General features: G+C 43.1%; 1 pseudogene; it reads left to right on the top strand.

Annotated features, from left to right (window-relative positions):
* Nucleotides 1–1,283: 1,283 nt before the first annotated feature.
* LOC136318317 (histone-lysine N-methyltransferase PRDM9-like) lies at nucleotides 1,284–6,035 on the top strand (annotated as a pseudogene).
* Nucleotides 6,036–6,491: the final 456 nt, after the last annotated feature.

The following is a 6,491-nucleotide window of genomic DNA, read 5'->3' on the forward strand; positions in this document are numbered from 1 at the left end:
CATTGATTGCTTTCTTATATGTGTCCTAATTGGGGGGCTACAGTACAGTGAGTGACCGCTTGCTCAAGCCAGCTACCTTGGACTTGAGCCAGCAACCATGGGGTCATGGCTATGATCCCACGCTTAAGCTGGAGACCCTATGCTCAAGCTGGTGAGCCTGCACTAAAGCCAGATTAGCCTAAACTTAAGCCAGCAGCCTCAGGGTTTCAAACCTGGGTCCTCAGCATCACAGTCCATCCTCAAGAAGCAAGACCCTCTGGACAACACTCTAGATGAAAATTAGGTAAGAGAAAAAAATTTGTAGATTTCAGTCCCTCTAAGTCCTCTAGAAAGACTAATAATTATGGCCTAGGTATGTGGGATAGACTTTGGATAGGCCTGGATTTAAGCTCTACTAAACCGAGAGTAAATTTAGCACTGGAGCTTTGGGCAAATCTTACAGATTCTCTGAGCTCTTGAATGCTAATGTGTAAGGTGAAGATACATGCATATATTCTTTGACAGTATTCAATTTAATTTATTTCTTTGTGTATATATTTGTTTACTTTTTAGGTAAAATGAGGGGAGATAGTGAGGCTGACTCCCATATACACTCTTTCCAGGATCTACCTGGAAACCCCATTTCTCGAGTACTGAGCTATTTTTTAGCACCTCAGGATGATGTGCTCTGGCTAACTGAGCCATCTTCAGCACCCAGGGCCAATACTCAAAACAATTGAGCCACTGGTTGCAGGAATGGAAGAGGGAGAGAAAGGAAAGACAAAGGGGTGGAGAAGATGGTCGCTTCTCCTATGTACCCTGACCAGAATCACACCCGGGACATACACTGGGCGAACACTCTATCCACTGAGCCACTGGCTAGGGCTTAAATTCAATGTAAAATAACTGACAGATACACATTGTCCAATAAATACATCTCTGATAATAGCAACCATATGCTGTTGGTGTTGTATAGCAAGGCCTTTCCTAAATGCCTTACATATACTGTGCCCTTAATAAATATTTTATGAATAATTAAATGTAGGGAAGTTAAACCTTATAATGGGAAGATATAAAAAAAAATTGCATTGGTCATCTGTAGTCAGTGTAGAGGCTTACTATTATAGAGGCTCTCTGAGCCAATATTTTACAAAGGAAAATACCAGAGTATATAGAAGGACATGTGATAATTTGATGAGAGGAGACTGTGTGTTTTCTGATAACATAGGGACTAACACTCCAGCCTCCATTCAACTCATTCTTCTCCAACTTAGAATCTCATGAGAAAGGAGACTGAAGTAAAGATGTATAGTCTACGAGAAAGAAAAGGCCATATGCACCAAGAGGACAGCAAGCCCCAGGATGATGACTACCTCTGTAAGTGACCCTCAGAAGCATGTTATCTCTTCATACAATAATATTGTCTGGTCATTTAAGCATTCCGTTCTCTATGGACTTGCCCTACAGAATTGAGGCTCAATAATGTGAGTGCCTGGGCTCTCTCTGAAGCTCTATATGTCCAGGAACATGCACTACACCTTCCCTAATCCCTGTTGCTCTCACCCCCAGATTATGAGAAGTGTCAGAACTTCTTCATTGACAGTTGTGATGTGCATGGGCCCCCTACATTTGTAAAAGACAGTGCAGTGGATAAGGGGCATCCAAACCACGCAGCCCTCACTCTGCCCCCTGGGTTGAGAATTAGAGCATCGGGCATCCCTGAGGCTGGTCTTGGAGTGTGGAATGAGGCATCTGCTCTTCCAGAGGGTCTTCACTTTGGCCCTTATAAGGGCCAGATCACAGAAGATGAAGCGGCAGGCAACAATGGATACTCCTGGCTGGTGAGAAGCATTTACCTCTTTCCCTGTCTTGTGACTTCCCACATCCCTCCCATGGCTTGGTGGAACCTGCCCTTCTACATACTAGGACATGGATGGAGACAATATGGTTAGTTCTGGGTACAAGTGCACTTTGCACACTATGAAACTCCTGATAAGTATCACAGGTTAAGTGGAAGTAAAGTGTTACAGACACAAAAGAATGCCTCCTCCTAGACCTGAGTGGACAGGCCAACTCAGATGTGATGAGTAAGAAAAGTATCATGTGGTCCAGAGTGGCAATGCATGCAAGCTGAAAGAGTTTTGTTGACAGTAGGGTAAAATAATTTCTCTATTACCTGCTCATCCAAAAAAAGTCTTTATATTTTCTTCCTGAAATGCAGATCACCAAAGGGAGAAACTGCCATGAGTATGTGGATGGGAAGGATGAATCCTTGGCCAACTGGATGAGGTAAGGCCAATAAGTTTCTGGGAGTCACAGAGAACACTTGTCCCTCTCAGGCCCATACATCTTTCCTTCTCATCATGCCTCCCTCAGTGGTCTCCCTTAATCCTCTAATCCTTTTTTCTCCCTTCAGTGCTCTTTCAAGGCAGGAGGTATTTAGATTTAAAAAAAGGAGATAAAAATAAAGCATATGTCCTCAAAATATAAATCTTTATGCTAGACTAAATTTAGGCACTAGGTAAAAAAATTTTGAGGGCCTGGATTACACTTTAATTGACCTAATGAACATTATTTAAGCAAGCCCTTACTATATTCCAGTTTAGAGGAAGGTATTCATTATTTCAAAATATCATATAACCCATCTTCTTATAGAAAACAAATTGCAGACAGAGTGAAACAATTGATTTTAGAAATGTTTGACTATAACTTTTTTATTTTTTGAGAAGTGCACAGTGCCAGGATATCTAAATCAGGAAAGCCTATACCTGTGAGGGCAGCAAATGATCCCAGTCTCACTTCTAACTAGAACTGAGTTCTGAAGCCTGCAGAGCAATGATAATTGGCCACTTCCTGAGGGGCTCTTTTATCAGAGGCTACAGAATGTGAATAAGCTATTATTGTTCTTTATGATTTTGCTAAGACAAAGAGACCTCCAAGTCCTGATCAGTTGGCTCAGCGGTAGAGCATCAGCCTGACTGTGGAAGTTCAGGATTTGATTTCCAGCTAGGGCACAGAGAATTGCTCATCTGCTTTTTTGTCCTTCCCCAACTCCTTTATCTCTCTCTTTCCCTCCCGCAGCCAAGGCTCTATTGGAGCAAAGTTGGCCCGGGTGCTAAAAATGGCTTCATGGCCTCCACTTCAGGCACTACAATGGCTTCAGTTGAAGCAGAGCAACACCCCAGAAGGGCTTAGCATTGCCTCCTGGTGGGAATGTCAGGTGGATCATGATCGGGCTCATGCCAGAGTTTGTCTGTCTCCTTCTTTGTTTCTCACTTCAGTGGGGCAGGGAGACCTCCAGGTTTTTTGAGGAACCTGGTGAGGCATCAAATGCTGCCTAAATAAAATGTGAGAATAATGGAGAAAGGCCTCTCAAGAAAAGATGGACTTGGGCTGAGTATTGAATGAAGTGAACTAATCTAGACACAGAGTCCAACATCAAGTAGCAAGTTATGTGATGTAAAACAACCTGAGTTAGTTTGGAAAAGCTAGTGGTCACTGGAATTTATGGCCAATCAGGTTGGAGGTTATGTCTGAAATTGGCTTTGGAAAATGGTATTAGGAAGGATGAGCACCATAAGCAGGACGTGGACATAGGAAGTCATATGACATTGTGACAGGCTCAGACATTAAACAGAAGGTTCTCTGGGAGCACTGTGGGAGTGAGTGACATCAGAGCCCGACTGTCAGGTGCAGAGCTGGACATGGATCTCAGAGGCAGTAGGAATTCATCGCCTGTGGGTTTCTTTTCTTCACCTGCCTCAATCCCAGGTATGTGAACTGTGCCCAGGATGATGAAGAGCAGAACCTGGTAGCCTTTCAGTATCATGGGCAGATTTTTTACCAAACCTTCTGGGTCATCAAGCCAGACTGTGAGCTGCTAGTCTGGTATGGTGATGACTATGGCCAGATGCTGAGAATCAAGTGTGGCAGCAAGGAGAAGAGACAGTTCACAGCAACTAGAGGTGGGCACAACTGTTCTTCAAAATGAAAAAAAAGAGAGAACTCTTCTTAGGAATTTTCATGGTACACTCTAAAATCAGTAAAATATTGAATCAGATGCTTTAGAAATTAAGAATTCATTTCATATTCCTTTTATTCTTAGGTTAAGTCTTTATATTTTTTATTGTGATTTAATTTTTTTTAAGTAGAGAAAGGGAGATAGACAGATTCCTTCATATGCCCCGACCAGGATCCACCCAGCAACCCAAGTCTGCAGTTCATGCTCAGACTAGCCGAGCTACCCTCAGTGCCTGAGGTCAACACTTGAACCAACTGAGATATCAAGCTGATGATCAAACCAATTGAGCTACTGGCTGTGGGAAGAGAAGAGAGAGAGAAGGAGGAGAGGGAGGAGAAGAGAAGCTGATAGTTGCTTTTTGTGTGTTCCCTGACTGGGGTTCAAACCTGGGACATCCACATGGTGGACCAACACTCTATGCACTGGTAAAACTGGCATGGGCCTGTTTTATGATGTGCACCCCTGTCTAGTGTATAGGGTTACAGCAGAGTTTCAATAGATGTCCAGAAGCCTGGAATGCAGTGCTCTGATTCAAGCTGAGACACTGGGGACCTTCCTGAGTGAGGTGGGATGATTTTGCTGTTCTTGGCTATAGGGAGGCTTATTCTCTAAGATTTGCTTTGTTATTTTTGGAGAATAAACTTCAGTGGGGAATCCTCTCAGAGATTACTTTATCTCCTAGTGAGAGAGGATTATGGATTAGCTGGAGAGGAATAGGAGTCAGCAATGTAAGAAGTATGATTAGGGAACCTGGCTGGATAGCTCAGTTGGTTAGAGCACCATTCTGTATACCAAAGTTGAGCCTGGTCAGACCACATACAAGAAATGACCAATGACTGCATATCTAGGTAGAACAATGAATAAATGTCTCTCTGTCTCTTCTTCTTTTTTCTCCTCATCCTTTCTCTTCTTATTCTTTCTCCTCCTCTTTTTCTCTCTCTAAAATCAAACAGTTTTTAAAAAGTATGGTTGGGGATTTATTTTGAAAGAGGACTTCCTATTGTATATGAAATGGGCTGTCACTGAATAAAATCAACCATGAATATTTTATGTGAAGCTTGAGAAAGGACATGTTTTTAGTTTGTCATCTGTTTGCTACTTGATAGTCCCACATCTTGCAATGTGTAGAAAGAACTCTTAATGTGGGCTTTCTGGATTTCTAAAGAAGATATAGTACATAAAAATGAAAAGAGAAAACAGACTCTAAAGAAACACTTTGTGGGAGACAGAGATTACACTGTCAACCCCATAAAAATGACTCATGGGACAAGTCTTAACAAAACATATGGCCCAGGCAGCCTTTTAAACATCTGTCCTGACCAAAATTTTCTCTGTCAGCAGAACCACAGCCAGAGATACACCCATGTCCCTCCTGCTCTCTGGCCTTCTCCAGTCAGAAATTCCTCAGTCAACATGTGGAATGCAATCACCCCTCTCAAATTTTCTCAGGAACATCTGCAAGAAATCACCTCCAATCAGAGGATCCCTGCCCAGAAGATCCAAATCAGCAGCAGCAACATACTGATACACACAACTGGAATGACAAAGCTGAAGGTCAAAAGGTCAAGAAAAGTCCAAACATTTGCTTAAAAGGACCAGGCAGAGGAGGATTTCAAGGGCTTTTTTCAAACCTCCCAAAGGACACCTGGAAAGCTCTAGAGAGCAAGAGAGAATGATGCAGGAAGTGCCCAGCAGAGTCCAGAACATGTATTCTGTGGACACAGAAAAACTGTCTATGAGAGTAGTAATGTCGAGAATTGTAGCTGTCCAGTATGTAGAGTGTGAGCAAGGCTTTGATGATGAATTACATCTCCTCAGACACCAGAGGACACACTCAGGGGAGAAGACTTATGTTTGCAGGGAGTGTGAGCGAGGCTTTCTAAAGAAGTCACATCTCCTTAGACACCAGAAGACACACCACTTAGGGGAGAAGACTTATGTTTGCAGGGAGTGTGAGCGAGGCTTTACACAGAAGTCACATCTTCTCACACACCAGAGAACACATTTAGGGGAGAAGCCCTATGTTTGCAGATAGTGTGAGTGAGGCTTTACACAGAAGACACATTTTCTCACACACCAGAGAACACACTCAGGGGAGAAGCCCTATGTTTGCAGAAAGTGTGTGCGATGCTTTTCACAGAAGTCAAATCTTCTCACACACCAGAGGACACATTCAGGGAAGAAGCCCTATGTTTGCAGGGAGAGTGAGCGAGGACTTACACGAAAGTCACATCTCCTCAGACACCACAGGACACACTCAGGGGACAAGCCCTATGTTTGCAGAAAGTGTGTGTGACACTTTTCACAGAAGTCAAATTTTCTCACACACCAGAGAACACACTCAGGGGAGAAGCCCTATGTTTGCAGAAATTATGAGCAAGGATTTACACAAAAATCAGTTCTCCTCAGACACCAGAGTACACAGTCAGGGGCGAAGCCCCCTGTTTGCAAGGAGGGTGAGTGAGTCATTAGCATTAACTTGCATCTCCAC

Source organism: Saccopteryx bilineata, unplaced genomic scaffold, assembly GCF_036850765.1.
Source record: "Saccopteryx bilineata isolate mSacBil1 unplaced genomic scaffold, mSacBil1_pri_phased_curated manual_scaffold_33, whole genome shotgun sequence".
NCBI classification, from domain to species: Eukaryota; Metazoa; Chordata; class Mammalia; order Chiroptera; family Emballonuridae; genus Saccopteryx; species Saccopteryx bilineata.